The sequence below is a fragment of the Somniosus microcephalus genome, unplaced genomic scaffold, assembly GCF_052327205.1.
Source record: "Somniosus microcephalus isolate GS21.2 unplaced genomic scaffold, FLI_Smic_1.0 unresolved_chr1, whole genome shotgun sequence".
NCBI lineage: Eukaryota > Metazoa > Chordata > Chondrichthyes > Squaliformes > Somniosidae > Somniosus > Somniosus microcephalus.
The window spans coordinates 149,289,883-149,309,673 of record NW_028225179.1 but is presented as its reverse complement, the minus strand read 5'-3'; the positions used below and the strand labels follow the sequence as shown (position 1 = coordinate 149,309,673).

Genomic DNA, 19,791 nt, shown 5'->3' with positions numbered 1-19,791 from the left:
TCTTTGTAGAAGTCCCTCAAACCTCAATTTCCTCGCTTCTTTTCCTGAAGGCACTAACTCCAGTCTCGGGAACAGCAGAGCTGAGCTCAGTTGTGTCCTCACCTGATGGCCACGTCCAGCAGGAGGAGTCACTGGAGAGCACCCAGGCTGGGGCTCTTTTCTCTAGATAAGAGAAGACTGAGGGGTGATGTAGCTTTTAAAAGCTATTTAGAATAATTTGTCCGTGACTGCACAAACCACACTGGGTACAGGTATATTGTGTATCAGTAAAACAGGTTTATTAATCATTAAACATCCTGTACAAAGAAGTAACACTGAACAAGAAGATAGTCGCAGTCTGTTCATCGAACCCCGGCATTGCTCCGAGTGACTGTCTCTCTTTATTCTCTTGCTGTGTTCTGTTGACTGAAGCTTCTTCTTCCTCCTGTGGCTTCATGCTGCTTTCAGTGTTCAATATCTGCATTTTTATACCCTTCTTCTCCCATTTTACCTACCTGGCAGTAATTAGCTCTCTTACACCTAGTAAATGTCCCTCCTCTCCTTGCCAATCATTTTATAACCTCGTTAATCACTCAAGACTCTTTCTGTGCATAACAAAATCCCCTTATCTAAGAATTTCATTATACAGAATATCCTTGAGGTGTTTTCTAAACAGTTTGACTATTCTGCAGTTTCTAAAATGAAGGATGTCTCCAACTCCTATCTCTTTTCTCTAGCTCTTATCACTTTTCCGTAACATTACTGAATCCTATGTCTCTGTCAGTCTCCGTGTTTATTCAGCACCACATTCCATTACTTCAGTCATTTAAAACAGAGGTTTTTAGTCAGGTTGGCATAATTTCCCATCCTGCTTTGCTCTCAGCCATTCACCATTTTGTACAGGTTTTTTAGGTATTTAACATACAATTTCACATATTATAGTATTAAAATGGTTATAAAATCTTAATATTTACTAAATCACACACTCCTACGGATACCTGATAGAGGTCTTTACAATGATGAAAGGGAAAGGTCGACGTACAGTAAATAAGTGCATGTTCCATTGCCCAACTCCTCCTGATCCCTCAACTGATTGCAGAAGGAATGTTGGCCAGGACATGGGTAACCTGCCTGCCTTTATTTGAATAATGTCTCGTGATCTTTAACATCCAGTTGAACAGGTAGACAGGGCCTCTAACACCTCAACCTAAAGATGGTACATCTAAATAACAGTGACTGCACTTCAAAAATAATTTATTGGCTGTGAAGTGTTTTGGGATGTCTTGCAGTTGTGCAGGACCTATATGAATGCAAGCTCTTTCCTTCTGATTCCTTCATTATTGCACTGGAGTGTCAGCTCATGTTATGTACTCGGCAAGGGTCTTGAACCCACAACATTCAGACTCTACTGGGTTTTTAGTTACACCGAGTGGGCTCCCAGACCCTGGCACTAAGGAGCCTGGGCACAGCTGCACCGTGTAGTCGGCAGATCCGGTTCACCCTTCGCCCCTGTGCTCACTCACCTACATTGGCTCCCGGTCTGACAATGCCTCGATATTAAAATTATTGTCCTTGTTTTCAAATCCCTCCAAGGCCTCGCCCCTCCCTTTCTCCCTAACCTCCTGCAGTCGTACAACCCTCCGACATCTCTGTGCTCCTCCAGTTCTGGCCTCTTGCGCATCCCCGGTTTTCATCGCTCCACCATTGGCGGCCGTGTCTTCAGCAGCCTTGGCCTAAAACTCTGGAATTTCCTTCTTAAACCTCTCCGCCTCTCTACCTCTCGCTCCTCCTTTAAGAAACTCCATTAAACCTACCTCTTTGACCAAGCTCCTTATGTGGCTCAGTGTCAAATTCGGTTTGATAACGTTCGTTTGAAACGCCTTGGGTCATTTTACTATGTTTAAGGTGCTATATAAATGCAATGTATTGCTGTTGTTTGATTCAAATCCAGGACCAAGGGGTGAAGTAACGGTCTGACACATACCTAGGGCACTGCCTAGGATAATCCAGTAACTAGTTTCCATTCACTTTTGACCAAAGTATCTCCCAGGCAACCTCGGGAAATAAATTCCATGTCTTCAGCACCCACTTCAGAGATTTTTTAACTGATGAATCTTCTCTCTGTACTCGGAATACAGGCCCAGATTTTGGAGTTCCGCTCTCCTGACACACAGCAAGAGCCCATATTGGGAAATTCCACAATCCCAACCTGTGCTTTTTTGAACATTGGATAGACCGGGAATGCGGATTTTCCCGACTCGGTGTGTGTCAGGAGCACGGAAGTGGGAAGTTCTGGCTCATGTTTGTTTTCCCTTTTTTCTGATCCTATTATCTTTCAGTTCTGAAGGAAGGTCCTGCCTGAATTGTCTGATCAGCCGAGTGTTTCAGCATTTGCTGTTTTTGATATTCCCTCAGTACCGGTTTCCACCAGCAGGTGGTGATACTGCACTGTAAAACTTTACAGCGCTTTGTACAGCTCGCCATCACCATCTCCTGGCTGAAAGTGGCACTACAATCAACTGCAGGGGAACGTCAAACACTCTGGGGTGAATTTTCACTTTTACCACAACAAGCGTTAGCGGATCGGCCGCCCGTTTTACGGCAGTAAAAGTGAACATTCAGCCCTTTAAACTGAAGATTTGCAAACTCCCCGTCTTCTTGAAGAGAGATAGTTCGTGTATTTCTCATCACTAATGGTGCTGTTTAAGTGAGGAATGTCCTCATTTTCAGAGCACAACTTTTACCTGCTGTTAAATACAACAGAATGGGGCAGTGACGAGAAAGGGCTGGGATGGAGTTGCTGTCGGTTTTACTTTGTATTTTAATCTTTGTTTTTATTACAGTGTCAGCCATGGCTCAGTGGTTAGTACATTCACCTCTTTGTCAGAAGGTTATGGGTTCAAGTCCCGCTTCAGCACAAAAATCTCAGCTGACACTCTATTGTAGTAGAGCGAGTGCCGCACTGTCAGAGGTGCTGCCTTTTGGATGAGATGTTAAGCCGAGTCCCGGTCTGTTCTCTCAGGTGGATGTAAAAGATCCCAAGTCACTATTTCGAAGAAGAGCAAGGGAGTTATCCCCGTGCCTTGGCCAAAATTATCCCTCAATTAGCATAACAAAAACAGATTATCTGGTCATTATCACATTGCTGTCTGTGGGAGCTTGCTGTGCGCTAATTGGCTGCCGTGTTTCCCACATTACAACAGGGACTACAATCCAAAAAGTACTTCATTGGCTGTAAAGTGCTTTGGGAAGCCCGGTGGTCATGAAAGGTGCTATAGAAATGCAAGTCTTTCTTTCTTCATCTGACATTTTATATTTTTATTGGTTGTATTTAGTCTCATTGGGATTTTACAATGTGTAATTTGGAAATTATATTTTCCAACTCCTGACCCTTGACCTCTGCTCCTGACCCGAATGGCGCGGGTGTCAAATCACTGTGATGTCATGGATGATGCGGTCCGGCCCGAGGCCCCGCCCCTTTTACAGACCCGGATCAGATTCTCAGCCACTTGTTCACATCACAAGTCTCAAAGAAAGGATAAAGTTTCCCGGTGAATTTATTCCCAGTGAAGGTGTGGAGATGGGACATGGTGTCCGCGCTGTAAAATGAAACTGTCCTGGACTCATAACTGAGATAAACTCCCACCTTCCCGGGGATCGGACCGGCGAGGAGACGGGATTGAGGGGAGGAGATTACATTAAACACATCACCAGCCCGCCTGATGGCCCAGACTCCAGTCTCCGGGCTCACTGTGAACTGACTCTTCCTCTCCACAGACTCTGCGGCTACTCCCAGAATCCAGCTCCGATTCCCCGCCACCTCCACCTCCCAATAATGTCTCCCCGATGTGAATCCCTCCGATCCCAGCACACAGAACCTGCCTGTAAACCTCTTCCCGGTGTCAGGGAGATTCCTCTCGGTCCGGGTCAGTCTCACACTCTTCAGATCCTCAGACACCTCGAGCCGTGGACTCGCTGTTTCCACATCCAGGGTCACAGAGACTGGGAGAAAAAGCAGAGAATTAGAGAGATTCACCCGGGATTAGAGAGAGACTGGCCAGGGATCGGGGGGGGGGGGGGTGGTGGAGAGACTGGCTGGGGATCGGGGGGAGAGACTGGCCGGGGATCGGGGGGGGTGGTGGGGTGGGGATCGGGGGGAGAGACTGGCCGGGGATCGGGGGGAGAGACTGGCCGGGGATCGGGGGGAGAGACTGGCCGGGGATCGGGGGGAGAGACTGGTCGGGGATCGGGGGGAGAGACTGGCCGGGGATCGGGGGGGGGGGGAAAGAGACTGGCCGGGGATCGGGGGGAGTGACTGGCCGGGGATCGGGGGGGGGGGAAAGAGACTGGCCGGGGATCGGGGGGAGTGACTGGCCGGGGATCGGGGGGAGAGACTGGCTGGGGATCGGGGGGAAAAGACTGGCCGGGGATCGGGGGAGAGACTGGCCGGGGATCGGGGGGAGAGACTGGCCGGGGATCGGGGGGGGGGGGGAAAGAGACTGGCCGGGGATCGGGGGGAGAGACTGGCCGGGGATCGGGGGGAGAGACTGGCCGGGGATCGGGGGGGTGGGGGGGAAAGAGACTGGCCGGGGATCGGGGGGAGATACTGGCCGGGGATCGGCGGGGGGGTGAAGAGACTGGCCGGGGATCGGGGGGAGAGACTGGCCGGGGATCGGGGGGAGAGACTGGCCGGGGATCGGGGGGAGAGACTGGCCGGGGATCGGGGGGAGAGACTGGCCGGGGATCGGGGGGAGAGACTGGCCGGGGATCGGGGGGAGAGACTGGCCGGGGATCGGGGGGAGAGACTGGCCGGGGATCGGGGGGAGAGACTGGCCGGGGATCGGGGGGGAGAGACTGGCCGGGGATCGGGGGGAGAGACTGGCCGGGGATCGGGGGGAGAGACTGGCCGGGGATCGGGGGGAGGGACTGGCCGGGGATCGGGGGGAGAGACTGGCCGGGGATCGGGGGAGAGACTGGCCGGGGATCGGGGGGAGAGACTGGCCGGGGATCGGGGGGGGGGAGCGGGGGGAGACTGGCCGGGGTTCGGGGGGAGAGACTGGCCGGGGATCGGGGGGAGAGACTGGCCGGGGATCGGGGGGGGAGAGACTGGCCGGGGATCGGGGGGGGAGAGACTGGCCGGGGATCGGGGGGGGGAGAGACTGGCCGGGGATCAGGGGGAGAGAGTGGCCGGGGATCGGGGGGGGGGTGGGGGAGACTGGCCGGGGATCGGGGGAGAGAGACTGGCCGGGGATCGGGGGGAGAGACTGGCCGGGGATCGGGGGGGAGAGACTGGCCGGGGATCGGGGGGAGAGACTGGCCGGGGATCGGGGGGGGAAGAGACTGGCCGGGGATCGGGGGGAGAGACTGGCCGGGGATCGGGGGGAGAGACTGGCTGGGGATCGGGGGGAGAGACTGGCCGGGGATCGGGGGGAGAGACTGGCCGGGGATCGGGGGGGAGAGACTGGCCGGGGATCGGTGGGGAGAGACTGGCTGGGGATCGGGGGGGAAGAGACTGGCCGGGGATCGGGGGGAGAGACTGGCCGGGGATCGGGGGGGAGAGACTGGCCGGGGATCGGGGGGAGAGACTGGCCGGGGATCGGGGGGGAGAGACTGGCCGGGGATCGGGGGGGAGAGACTGGCCGGGGATCGGGGGGAGAGACTGGCTGGGTATCGGGGGGAGAGACTGGCCGGGGATCGGGGGGGAAGAGACTGGCCGGGGATCGGGGGGAGAGACTGGCCGGGGATCGGGGGGGAAGAGACTGGCTGGGGATCGGGGGAGAGACTGGCTGGGGATCGGGGGGAGAGACTGGCCGGGGATCGGGGGGGAAGAGACTGGCCGGGGATCGGGGGGAGAGACTGGCCGGGGATCGGGGGGAGAGACTGGCTGGGGATCGGGGGGAGAGACTGGCCGGGGATCGGGGAGAGACTGGCCGGGGATCGGGGGGAGAGACTGGCTGGGGATCGGGGGGAGAGACTGGCCGGGGATCGGGGAGAGATGTTCTCACCGACCTCCCCCTTTCTGACTGATTTCTTGTTTCTTAACTTGAGAAAAGAGCCGCCCTGAGGGGAGGAAACGAGGATCTGACAACAGCAGAAAACACCGGGACTTCCAGGGAGGGAGGTTACAGCTTCTGAAAATATCAAACATTACACCCGCCTCCGCACTCTGGGATTTTGTGGGGATATAAATACTAAAATGAACAAAAGCTGGAACTGGAGCCTCAATGTACAACTAAATACTGTTCCCAGTTTAATGCACCACAAACTGGGGTTAAAATACCTGGGGGTTGAACACATTCCATACTCCTTACCAGATTACTCACTGAGGAAAGTCGCTCTGTGGGACTGGGTGTATATGGGTCGATGTGTGTATGTGTGTTCCTCAAAGTAGAAAAGTCCCCGGTCTGGATGGGATTCATCCTATGTTACTGGGGGAAGTAAGGGTGGAAATTGCAGAGGCTCTGGCCACAATCTTCCAATGCTCCTTAGATCTGGGGGTGGTGCCAGAGGACCGGAGGATTGCAAATGTTACCCGCTCTTTTAAAAAGGGGAGAGGGCTAAACCTGGCAACTACAGGCCAGTCAGCCTAACGTCGGTGGTGGGGAAAGTTGTAGAGACAATAATCTGGGACAAAATTAATCAGCGTTTGGGAAAGTATGGGCGAGTAAATGAAAGTCAGCACGGATTTGTTAAAGGCAAATGTTGTTTGACTAACGTGACCGAGTTCTTTGATGAAGTAACGGGGAGAGTTGGTGAAGGTAGTGAGGTGGATGTGGTGTATATAGACTTTCAAAACAAGGTACCACATAAGAGACTTGTTATCAAAATGAAAGCCCACAGGATTAAAGGGCAGAAAGTAGCGAGTCGTGGTGAATGGTTGTTTTTTAGACTGGAGGGAAGTATAGTGGTGATCCCTGGATCCTTATTAGGACCACTGCTCCTTTTGATATCTATTAATGACCTGGACTTGGGTATACAAGGCATCATTTCAAAGTTTTCAGACGATATGAAACTCGTAAATGTTGTAAATAATGAGGAGGATAGCAACAGACTTCAGAAGGACATAGACAGACTGAAGAAACGGTCAGACAAATGATAGACAAAATTTAATGCAGATTAGTGTTTAGTGATATTTTGGTAGGAAGAATGAGGAGAGGCAATATGATCTCAATGGTACAATTTTAAAGGTGTGCAGGAACAAAGAGACCCCTGGGGGTGTAGGTACATAAATCTTTGAAAGTGGCAGGACAAGTTGAGAAGGCTGTTAAAAAAATGGGATCCTTGGCTTTATTAATACAGGAATAGAGTACAAAAGCAAGGAGGTTATGCTAAACCTTTATAAAACACTGGTTAGGCCTCAGCTGCAGGATTGTGTTCAATTCTGGGCACCGCACTTTAGGAAGGATGTCAAGGCCTTGGACAGGGTGCAGGAGAAATTTAGTAGAATGGTACCAGGGATGAGGGACTTCAGTTATGTGGAGAAACTGGGGTTGTTCTCCTTAGAGCAGAGAAGGTTAAGAGGAGATTTGACAGACGTGTTCAATATCATGAATGCTTTTGATAGAGTAAATAAGGAGAAACTGTTTCGAATGTCAGAAGGGTTGGTAACCAGAGGACACAGATTGAAGGTGATTGGCCAAAGAACCAGAGGCGACATGAGGAAACATTTTTTCACAGCGAGTTGTTGTGATCTGGAACGCGCTGCCTGAAAGGGCGGTGGAAGCAGATTCAATAGTAACGTTCCAAAGAGTATTGGATAAATAGTTCAAGGGAAAAACATCACAAGGCTGTGGGGAAAGAGCAGGGGACTGGGATTAATAGGATAGCTCTACCAAAGATGGGCCGAATGGCCTCCTTTTGTTCTGTATCATTCTATGATGACAAAAAATAAGCATTTTATTAAGAGTGTCTAATCCTCCACCTGTGAGTAGTCTGCTTTCAAATCACTGAAAATGAATTTAAAACTGTACTGAACCATTTACTAGTTTCACTGTTGTACACTAGTCGGTTTCTTCGTAAGTTAAATATTTTTTAATATTTAAAAACTGTTAAAACGTGCCTACTAGTGCCTGTGCCCCTAAAAATAGTTTCAATTTGAAGAGCTTCCTCAATCGGGTACAATCAGCGGAAACTCGCCATGCTCATTATCCCGATCTGGCGGCGGGGCCAGTTTTATGGGCGGAGTCGATAAATGGAACAACCCCCAAAAGCTCAGAGGGACTTGGACTTCGAGCTTCGAGCAGCGTAAGGAGATGAGAGCTACATGCTTACAATTGTTGCTGATAAGTCCTCCAGTGAGTATCTGTCTGTACCAGTGTAAGAATCCTGAGAAATCCCCATTTCAGATTCTCACTAGCTAACATGGACGAAATGAAATAAATATTATTAGTTGTAGGTTTAGGTTGGTATTATGTAACTGTTAGTCAATGCTCGCCGATTCTTGAATAATCATGTTTATAAACCAGTGTAATATGCCTTGGGTAGACCCGGTTAGATTTCAAAATGGAAGAAGGAGGCCTTGGGCCTGCTTGACCAAATATTAAAGGTGCAGACTTTAACAAGCCTTGTTAGCAAAGCGACAGTCAGCCTGTGAGAAAAGCTGAGAGAATTAATGTAATTCCAGAGACTGAGATACGAGGCAGGGACTGTAAGATTGTTATGAATTACATGTTCGTTGTTTTTTTTTGAATTCTTGTTTTAATATCTTATAAACAATAATATCTTATAATCGTCAGTAAGAGATCCATAATCGTGTGTAAGGATTAAATGTAGACGTTTGTAATCATCAACTGTATGTAATGACAACCTGAATGATGTGTAACATGTAACCCTTTTTCTTATGCTTAAAAGTCTGTGAGGAAGCTGTAACCAGACAGCCTGGGGTGAGAAAGAGATTGCCATGGTCGAATAGACTGCAGTTAGCCTGGGAACCAAGGTCAGGTGTAATTACCATTGTGCTGAAATGTTAGAACATCCGCAGTGAATTATAAAAACAAAGGCTAAAAGCAAGGGCCGTATCTCAACCCGTGCAGACATATTCCTTCAGTATTGCCATAAATACCCCAGATAAAACCGCTTGAACCACCCAGCATTGACATCGATACCGGCTACGGACATGACAATGTCCCAGTCGACCCTGCAAAGTCCTCCTCACCAACATCTGGGGACTTGTGCCAATATTGGGAGAGCTGTTCCACAGACAAGACAAGCAACAGCCTGAAATACTCATACTCACAGAATCATACCTTTCAGCCACTGTCCCAAACTCCTGCATCACCATCCCTGGGCAGATCCTGTCCCACCAGCAGGACAGACCCACCAGGAGTGGCGGCACAGTGGTATACAGTGTAGGAGGAGTGGGCTGGGTGTCCTCAATATTGACTCCGGACCCCATGAAATTTCATGGCTTTAGGTAAAGCATGGTCAAGGAAACCTCCTGCTGATTAACACCTACCGCCCTCCCTCAGCTGATGAATCAGTTCTCCTCCATATTGAACACCACTTGGAAGAAGCACTGAAAGTAGCAAGGGCACAGAATGTACTCTGGGTGGAGGACTTCAATGTCCATCACCAAGAGTGGCTCGGTAGCACCACCACTGACCGAGCTGGCCGAGTCCTGAAGGACATAACTGCCAGTATGGGCCTTCGACAGGTGGTGAGTGAACCAAAAAGAGGGAAAAACCTGCTCCACCTCATCCTCCCCAATCTATCTGTCGCAGATGCATCTGTCCATGACAGTATTGGCAGCAGTGACCACCGCACAGTCTTTGTGGAGACAAAGTCCCATCCTCACACTGAGAACACCCTCCGTCGTGTTGTGTGGCACTACCACCGTGCTAAATGGGATAGATTCAGAGCAGATCTAGCAGCTCAAAACTGGGCATCCATGAGGCGCTGTGGGCCATCAGCAGCAGCAGAATTGTATTGCACCACAATCTGTAACCTCGTGGCCCGACATATCCCTCACTCTACCATTTCCACCAATCCAGGGGACCAACCCTGGTACAACGAGTGTAGAAGAGCATGCCAGGAGCAGCACCAGGCCTACCTGAAAATGAGGTGCCAACCTGGGGAAGCTGCAACACAAGAATACATGCATGCTAAAAAGCGGAAGCAGCATGCTATAGACAGGGCTAAGTGATCACACAATAAACGGATCAGATCAAAGCTCTGCAGTCCTGCCACATCCAGTCGTGTATGCTGGTCCACCATTAAACACTACCGGAAGGAGGAGGTTCCAAGAATATCCCCATCCTCAATGATGGTGGAGCCCAGCACGTGAGTGCAAAAGACAAGGCTGATGCGTTTGCAACCAACTTCAGCCAGAAGTGCCGAGTGGATGATCCATATCAGACTATTCCCCAGGTCCCCACCATCACAGAAGCCATTCTTCAGCCAATTCGATTCACTCCACGTGATATCAAGAAATGGCTGAGTGCACTGGATACAGCAAAGGCTATGGGCCCCGACAACATCCCGGCTATTGTGCTAAAGACTTGTGCTCTAGAACTAGCCGTGCCTCTGGCCAAGTTGTTCCAGTACAGCTACAACACTGGCATCTATCCGACAATGTGGAAAACTGCCCAGGTATGTCCTGTCCACAAAAAGCAGGACAAATCCAACCCGGCCAATTACCGCCCCATCAGTCTACTCTAAATCATCTGCAAAGTGATGGAAGGTGTCATCGACAGTGCTATCAAGCAGCACTTACTCACCAACAAGAGAAACAGATTGGTGAAGTCAAGCATAGGTCCCTTGCAGTCAGAATCGGGGGAATTTATAATGGGGAACAAAGAAATGGCAGACCAATTAAATACATACTTTGGTTCTGTCTTCACAAAGGGGGAGACAAATAACCTCACAGAGATGCCTGGGAACATAGGGTCTAATGAGAGGGAGGAATTGAATGAAATCAGTATTTGTAGGGAAATGCTGATGGGGAAATTGATAGGATTGAAGGCCGATAAATCCCCAGAGCCTGATAATCTACATCCTAGGGTACTTAAGGAAGTGGCCCTAGAAATAGTAGATGCATTGCTGGTCATCTTCCAAAATTCTATAGACTCTGGAACAGTTCCCATGGATTAGAGGATAGCTAATGTAACCCCACTATTTAAAAAGTGTGGTAGAGAAAAAACGGGGAATTATAGATCGGTAAGCCTGATATCGGTAGTGGGGAAAATGCTAGAGTCCATTATAAAAGATGTAATAGCAGAGCACTTGGAAAACAGTGACAGGATCGGACAAAGTCAACATGGATTTACAAAAGGTAAATCATGCTTGACTAATCTACTGGAATTTTTTAAGAATGTAACTGGTAGAATAGATAAGGGAGAACCAGTGGATGTGGTGTATTTTGGACTTTCAGAAGGCTTTCGATAAGGTCCCGCATAAGAGATTAGCGTGTAAAGTTAAAGCACATGGGATTGGGGGTAAGGTACTGTCTTGGATAGAGAACAGGTTGGCAGACAGGAAGCAAAGAGTTGGAATAAACGGGTCTTTTTCCGAGTGGCAGGCAGTGACTAGTGGGGTACCGCAGGGATCGGTGCTAGGACCCCAGTTATCCACAATATATATAAATGATCTAGACAAGGGAACTAGATGTAATATCTCCAAGTTTGCAGAAGACACAAAGCTGGGTGGGCATGTGTGCTGTGAGGAGGATGCAGAGAAACTCCAGTACGATTTGGACAGGTTGGGTGATTGGGTATAATGTGGATAAATGCGAGGTTATCCACTTCGGTGGGAGAAACAGGAAGACAAATTATTATCTGAACGGCAATAGATTGGGAAAAGGTGAAGTGCAACGAGACCTGGGTGTCCTTGTGCACCAGTCGCTGAAGGTAAGCATGCAGGTGCAGCAGGCGGTTAAGAAGGCAAATGGTATGTTGGCCTTCATAGCGAGGGGATTCGAGTACAGGAGCAAGGATGTCTTGCTGCAGTTGTACAGGGCCTTGGTGAGACCACACCTTGAGTATTGTGTGCAGTTTTGGTCGCCTTATCTGAGGAGGAATGTTCTTGCCATGGAGAGAGTGCAGCGAAGATTCACCAGACTGATACCTGGGATGGCAGGAATGACGTATGAGGAGAGATTGGGTCGATTAGGCATATATTCGCTAGCGTTTAGAAGAATGAGAGGGGATCTCATTGAAACGTATAAAATCCTAACAGGACTAGACAGACTAGATGGAGGAAGGATGTTCCCGATGGTGGGGGAGTCCAGAACCAGGGGTCACAGTCTAAGGATAAGTGGTAAGCCATTTAGGACTGAGATGAGGAGGAATTTCTTCACCCAGAGAGTGGTGAACCTGTGGAATTCTATGCCACACAAGGCAGTTGAGGCCAATTCATTAAATATATTCAAGAAGGAGTTGGATATGTTTCTTGAGGCTAAAGGGATCAAGGGATATGGGGAGAAAGCAGGGACAGGGTACTGAATTTGGATGATCAGCCATGATCTCACTGAATGGCGGAGTGGGCTCGAGGGGGCCGAATGGCCTACTCCTGCTCCTATCTTCTATGTTTCTATGTTAATAACCTGTTCACTGATGCCCAGTTTGGGTTCCGCCAAGACCATTCGGCTCCTGACCTCATTACAGCCTTGGTCCAAACATGGTCAAAGGAGCTGAATTCCAGAGGGGAGGTGAGAGTGACTGCCCTTGACATCAAGGCAGCATTTGAACGATTCTGTCATCAAGGAGCCCTAGTAAAACTGAAGTCAATGGGAATCAGGGGGAAAACGCTCCACTGGCTGGAGTCATACCTAGCACAAAGGAAGATGGTTGTGGTGGTTGAAGGTCAATCATCTCAGCCCCAGAACATCACTGCAGGAGTTCCTCATGGCAGTGTCCTTGGCCCAACCATTTTCAGCTGCTTCATCAATGACCTTCCCTCCAACATAAGGTCAGAAATGGGGATGTTCGCTGATGATTGCACAGTGTTCGGTGCCATTCCCAACTCCACAGATAATGAAGTAGTCCATGCCCGCATGCAACAAGACCTGGACGACATTCAGGCTTGTGCTGATAAGTGGCAGGTAACATTCGCGCCATAGAAGTGCCAGGCAATGACTATCTCCAACAAGCGAGAGTCTAACCACCTCCCCATGACATTGAATGGCATTACCATCACCGATCCCCCACCATCAACATCCTGGGGGTCACCATTAACCAGAAACTTAACTGGACCAGCCACATAAATACTGTGGCAGCAAGTGCAGGTCAGAGGCTAGGTATTCTGCAGCGAGTGTCTCACCTCCTGACTCCCCAAGGCATTTCCACCATCTACAAGGCACAAGTAAGGAGTGTGATGGAATACACTCCACTTGCCTGGATGAGTGCAGCTCCAATAACACTCAAGAAGCTCGACACCAGCCAGGACAAAGCAGCCCGCTTGATTGGTTCCCCATCCATCAGCTTAAATATTCACTCTCTCCACCACCGGCGTACCATGGCTGCAGTGTGTTCCATCTACAAGATGAAGTAAAGCAACTCACCAAGGGTTCATCGGCAGCACCTCTCAAACCCGCGACCTCTTCCACCTAGAAGGACAAGGGCAGCAGGCACATGGGAACACCACCACCTCCAAGTTCCCCTCCAAGTCACATACCATCCTGACTTGGGAGTATATCGCCGGTCCTTCATAATCCTGGAACCGCCTACCTAACAGCACTGTGTGAGTACCTTCACCACATGGACTGCAGCGGTTCAAGAAAATGGCTCATCACCTTCTCAAGGGCAATTAGGGATGGGCAATAAATGCTGGCCGTGCCAGTGACGCCCACATCCCATAAATGAATAAAAAACTTACACTCCAATACTCTGCTTACTGATGCCCAATTTGGGTTCTGCCAGGACCAGTTGGCTCCAGACCTCATTACAGCCTTAGTCCAAAGAAGGACAAAGGAGCTGAATTACAGAGGTGAGGTGAGAGTGACTACCCCAGACATCAAGGCAGCATTTGACCGAGTGTGGCATCAAGGAGGCCTAGTAAAACTGAAGTCAATGGGAATCGGGGGAAAACTCTCCACGGGCTGGAGTCATAACTAGCACAAAGGAAGATGGTTGTGGGTGTTGGAAGTCAATCATCACAGCCCCAGGATATCATCAGGGCATCTGCAGCTCCTTCATCAATGACCTTCCCTCCATCATAAGGTCAGAAATCGGATGTTCGCTGATATTCACAGCGATGATGCACAGTATTCAGCGCCAATCGCAACTCCTCAGGAAATGAATCAGTCCATGCCCGCATGCAGCATGACCTGGACGACATTCAGGCTTGGGCTGGTAAGTTGCAGGTAATATTCGCGCCACACAAGTGCCAGACAATGACTATCTCCAACAAGTGAGCGTCTAATCGCCACCCCTTGATATTCAACATTATTACCATCGCGGAATCCCCACAGCATCAACATCCAGAGTGCCACCGTTGACCAGAATCATAACTGGACCAGCCACATAAATACTATGGCAACAAGAGTGAGTCAGAGGCTCCTGACTGCCCAAAGCCATTACACCATCTACAAAGCACAAGTCAGATGTGTGATGAAATACTCTCCACTTGCCTGGTTGAGTGCAGCTCCAACACTCAAGAAGCTCGACACCTTCGCGGACAAAGCAGCCCGCTTGATTGGTACCCCATCCACCACCTTAAACATTCACTCCCTCCACCACTGGCGTACCGTGGCTGCAGTGTGTGCCATTGCAAAATGCACGGCAGCAACTCGCCAAGGCTTCTTCAGCAGCACCTCCCAAACTCGCGATCTCTACCACGTAGAAGGACAAGGGCAGCAGGTGCATGGGAGCACCACCACCTCCAAGTTACCACCCATGTCACACACCATCCTGAGTGGAAGTGTATTGCCGTTTCTTCATCGTCACTGGGTCAAAATCCTGGAACTCCCTACCGAATAGCACTGTGGGAGTACCTTCACCACACGGACTGCAACAGTTCAAAAGGCAGCTCACCACCACCTTCTCAAAGGCCATTATCGATGGGCAATAAATGTTGGCCTTGCCAGTGACACCCACATCCCATAAACAAATTAAAAAATGGGACTTGATGGTCAAAAACAGATGATGTAAGAGTGTCATCAGACCAAAAGCCTGAGTAAGCCAAAGTGATACCAACGTGGCATCTTTATGACTGGATTTTTGGTTTGGGTGTCAGTCAGTCATTGGTTCAGGAGGACCCCATAGGTTTTGAATGAGAGTAAGGATATAAGAAGAAGGTCTTAACAGCCACAAATTGTAGAAGGTTCCAGGAGCAGGAGAGTCCAGGAGCCGGAGAGTCCAGGCGCCGGAGAGTCCAGGCGCCGGATAGTCCAGGCGCCGGAGAGTCCAGGCGCCGGAGAGTCCAGGCGCCGGAGAGTCCAGGCGCCGGAGAGTCCAGGAGCCGGAGAGTCCAGGAGCCGGAGAGTCCAGGCGCCGGAGAGTCCAGGCGCCGGAGAGTCCAGGCGCTGGAGAGTCCAGGAGCCGGAGAGTCCAGGAGCCGGAGAGTCCAGGCGCCGGAGAGTCCAGGAGCAGGAGAGTCCAGGAGCCGGAGAGTCCAGGAGCCGGAGAGTCCAGGAGCCGGAGAGTCCAGGAGCCGGAGAGTCCAGGAGCCGGAGATTTCAGAGACACAGTAGAAGATTTCAGGATGAATCAAGGAGACCCCTGGGAGACGAGAAGAGATGAGAGACAAGAGACACAGGGTGCAGCTTACTCACAGTTGCAGCTTGTACCCAGAGCATGAGTGGTAATATAAGTCTCAATTATACTCTGTAACTTCTGCTTGAATATACTCGCATTTTCCCACATTATACTCCATCTGCCAGATTTTTGCCCACTCACTTAGCCTATCTATATCTCTTTGGAGATTCTTTGCGTCCTCCACACAATTTGCATTCCCACCTATCTCTGTACCATCAGCACATTTGGCTAAATTACACTCGGGGCTAAAAATTCGGTCTCGCCGCGCCAGGTCTTTAGTGCCCAAAATTTAGCGCTGGGCCGCATTCCCCTAGCGCCCGCCTGAAATTCAGTAGCGCCGCCCCAAGACGGCGGCGGACGCTATTGCAGGGTTTGGCCACCTCGTTTGGGGCGAAGAATGCCAGTTTCCGGCGCCCAGCTGCCGCTGCGGCAACCGATGCGGTGTGGCAGGCTGGGGTACTGCAGGCCTCCTCCTTCTCTTAAGGAGGAGCTGCCTGCAGCCGTGAGATCGCTGCTGGATTCCCCCAGCAAATGAGCCCAGCACCACGGAGAAGTGCCGGGCTCGCGGGAGTCACACACCAATGCCGCGGGGGGGTGGTGCAGGAGTCCGGGGAGGGAGCTGCGGGCAGGTGGCCGCCGGAAAAGCGGCCGGCCGCCGCTCCACCTTTATGCGCCGGCCTTTCGGAGCTGCAAGGCACCGTTTTGCAAACGCTGTTTGCGGCCGCGATGGGCGAGGCGGCCGCAACTGAATTTGGCCATCGGGACGGTTTACCATTGGAACCGGGGCGCTGCGCACACCGATGACGTCATCGGTGCCGGTGCAGCGCTACCGGCTAACGCCGATGTTAGGGACGAACTCAATTTCGGGCGTAAAAAACTTCCGGCGCAACCCACTCTATAGCCAGTAAGTGGGCGCAAACGCAACTGAATTTCTAGGCCTCGGTCCCTTCATCCACGTCATTAATATAGATTGTAAACAGTTGAGGCCCCGACACTGATCCCTGCAGCACCCCACTAGTTACAGTTTGCCAACCTGAAAATGACCCATTTATCTCGACTGTCTGTTTTCTGTTAGTTAGCCAACCCTCTATCCATGCTAATATATTGGCCCAGAAATTCAGGTCGGGGGCTTCCCGCAGGAGTAAGCCCGCGATCTGCACTTACCTTGCGCGCCGGCCGTTGAGCTATGGGCCCCTGTGGAATTCCGATCCTGGGCCTCCTCCAACTGCTGGCGCGCAGTGCTTGCATATCCCAGGGGCGCAGTTAGTTCAATGTGTCCCCTGGGATCACGTGGGCCATGTAGAGCCAATCGGAGCAGGGAATGCTTCATTCTTAAGTTTGACAGGAAGGGCTGTCAAACTTATAAATTCTATGGGCCCCAAAACATCACTAAATCTTCAAATAACTTTTTTTTAAATCACATTTTTAAATAAACTATAAATTACATGAAATAACGTTTAAACAATAACTTACATTTTTGAAAAAAATAATTTTATTTACTAATGGGGCTAAAAATAAACATACCTTTCTTTAAAGTATTTAAAAATAATAAACCTGTGGAAAAAATGTTTTATTTTAATTAATTCACCACTTACCTTGTAAAAAGCAGGTCTTGCTGTATGATCTGTCTGTACCAGTAATCTCAGTCACTGTATGATCTGTCTGTACCAGTAATCTCACAGTCACTGTATGATGTGTCCGTACCAGTAATCTCACGGTCACTGTATGATCTGTCTGTACCAGTAATCTCCCGGTCACTGTATGATCTGTCTGTACCAGTAATCCCATGGTCATGCTATGATCTGTGTGTACCAGTAATCTCACAGTCACTGTATGATCTGTCTGTCCCAGTAATCTCACGGTCAATGCATGATCTGCCTGTACCAGTAATCTCACGGTCACTGTATGATCTGTCTGTACCAGTAATCTCACATTCACTGTTTGATCGGACTGTACTAGTAATCTCATGGTCACTGTGTGATCTTTCTTTACCAGTAATCTCACAGTCACTGTATGATCTGTCTGTCCCAGTAATCTCACGGTCACTGTATGATCTGTCTGTCCCAGTAATATCACGGTCACTGTATGATCTGTCTGTACCAGCAATCACACAGTCACTGTATGATCTGTCTGTACCAGTAATCTCACGGTCTCTGTATGATCTGTCTGTACCAGAAATCTCAGGGTTACTGTCTGATTTGTCTGTACCAGTAATCTCACGGTCACTGTATGATCTGTCTGTACCAGAAATCTCACGGTCACTGTATGATCTGTCTGTACCAGTAATCTCATAGTCACTGTATGATCTGTCTGTACCAGTAATCTCACGGTCACTGTATGATCTGTCTGGACCAGTAATCTCACAGTCAATGTATGATCTGTCTGTACCAGGATTCTCAGGGCCACTGTATGATCTGTCTGTACCAGTAATCTCACGGTCACTGTATGATCTGTCTGTACCAGAAATCTCATGGTCAGTGTATGATTTGTCTATACCAGTAATCCCACAGTCACAGTATGATCTGTCTGTACCAGAAATCTCACGGTCTCTGTATGATCTGTCTGTACCAGAAATCTCAGGGTTACTGTCTGATTTGTCTGTACCAGTAATCTCACAGTCAATGTATGATCTGTCTGTACCAGTAATCTCATGGTCAGTGTATGATTTGTCTATACCAGTAATCCCACAGTCACTGTATGATCTGTCTCTACCAGTAATCACACAGTAACATTATGACCTGACTGTACCAGTAATCCCATAATCACTAAGATCTGTCTGTACCAGAAATCTCATGGTAACATTATGATCTGTCTGTACCAGAAATCTCATGGTCACTGCATCATCTGTCTGTACCAGAAATCTCACGGTCACTGTATGATCTGCCTATACCAGTAATCCCACAGTCACTGTATGATCTGTCTATACCAGTAATCTCACGGTCACTGTATGATCTGCCTATACCAGTAATCCCACAGTCACTGTATGATCTGTCTATACCAGTAATCTCATGGTCACTGTATGACCTGTTTGTACCAGTAATCTCACGGTCACTGCATCATCTGTCTGTACCAGTAATCTCACGGTCACTGTATGATCTGTCTACCACTAATCTCATGGTCACTGTATGATCTGTCTCTACCAGAAATCTCACGGTCACTGTATGATCTGCCTATACCAGTAATCCCACAGTCACTGTATGATCTGTCTATACCAGTAATCTCACGGTCACTGTATGATCTGCCTATACCAGTAATCCCACAGTCACTGTATGATCTGTCTGTACCAGTAATCTCACGGTCACTGTAGATCTGTCTGTACCAGTAATCTCATGGTCACTGTATGATCTGTCTGTACCAGTAATCCCACGGCCTCTGTATGATCTGTCTGTACCAGTAATCTCACATTCACTGTTTGATCGGACTGTACCAGTAATCTCATGGTCACTGTGTGATCTGTCTGTACCAGTAATCTCACGGTCATTGTATGATCTGCCTGAACCAGTAATCCCACGGTCACTGTATGATCTGTATGTACCAGTAATCCCACAGTCACTGTATGATCTGTCTCTACCAGTAATCTCACGGTAACATTATGACCTGACTGTACCAGCACCGGAAATGACAATGACAACAGCAAAATCAGCCCTGTCGACCCTGCAAAGTCCTCCTTACCAACATCTGGGGGCTTGTGCCAAAATTGGGAGAGCTGTCCCACAGACTAGTCAAACAACAGCCTGACATAGTCATAATTACCGAATCATACCTTACAACCAATGTCCCAGACACCACCATCACCATCCCTGGGAATGTCCTGTCCCACCGGCAGGACAGACCCACCAGAGTTGGTGGCACCGTGGTATACAGTCGGGAGGGAGTAGCCCTGGGAGTCCTCAACATTGACTCAGGACCCCATGAGGTCTCATGGCATCAAGTCAAACATGGGCAAGGAAACCTCCTGCTAATTACCACCTACCGCCCTCCCTCAGCTGGTGAATCAGTACTCCTTCATGTTGAACACCACTTGGAAGAAGCACTGAGAGTAGCAAGGGCACAGAATGTACTCTGGGTGGGGGTATTCAATGTCCATCACCAAGAGTGGCTCGGTAGCACCACAACTTGGTGG

General features: G+C 49.6%; 1 pseudogene across 1 annotated transcript in view; it reads right to left on the bottom strand.

Annotated features, from left to right (window-relative positions):
* Positions 1 to 254: 254 nt before the first annotated feature.
* LOC147096234 (zinc-binding protein A33-like) overlaps positions 255 to 19,791 on the bottom strand; it is a 41,333-nt pseudogene continuing 21,796 nt past the window's right edge. The window contains exon 6 of the transcript XR_015074873.1: positions 255 to 3,981. The product of XR_015074873.1 is annotated as a zinc-binding protein A33-like (transcript). The remainder of the gene's footprint in view (positions 3,982 to 19,791) is intronic.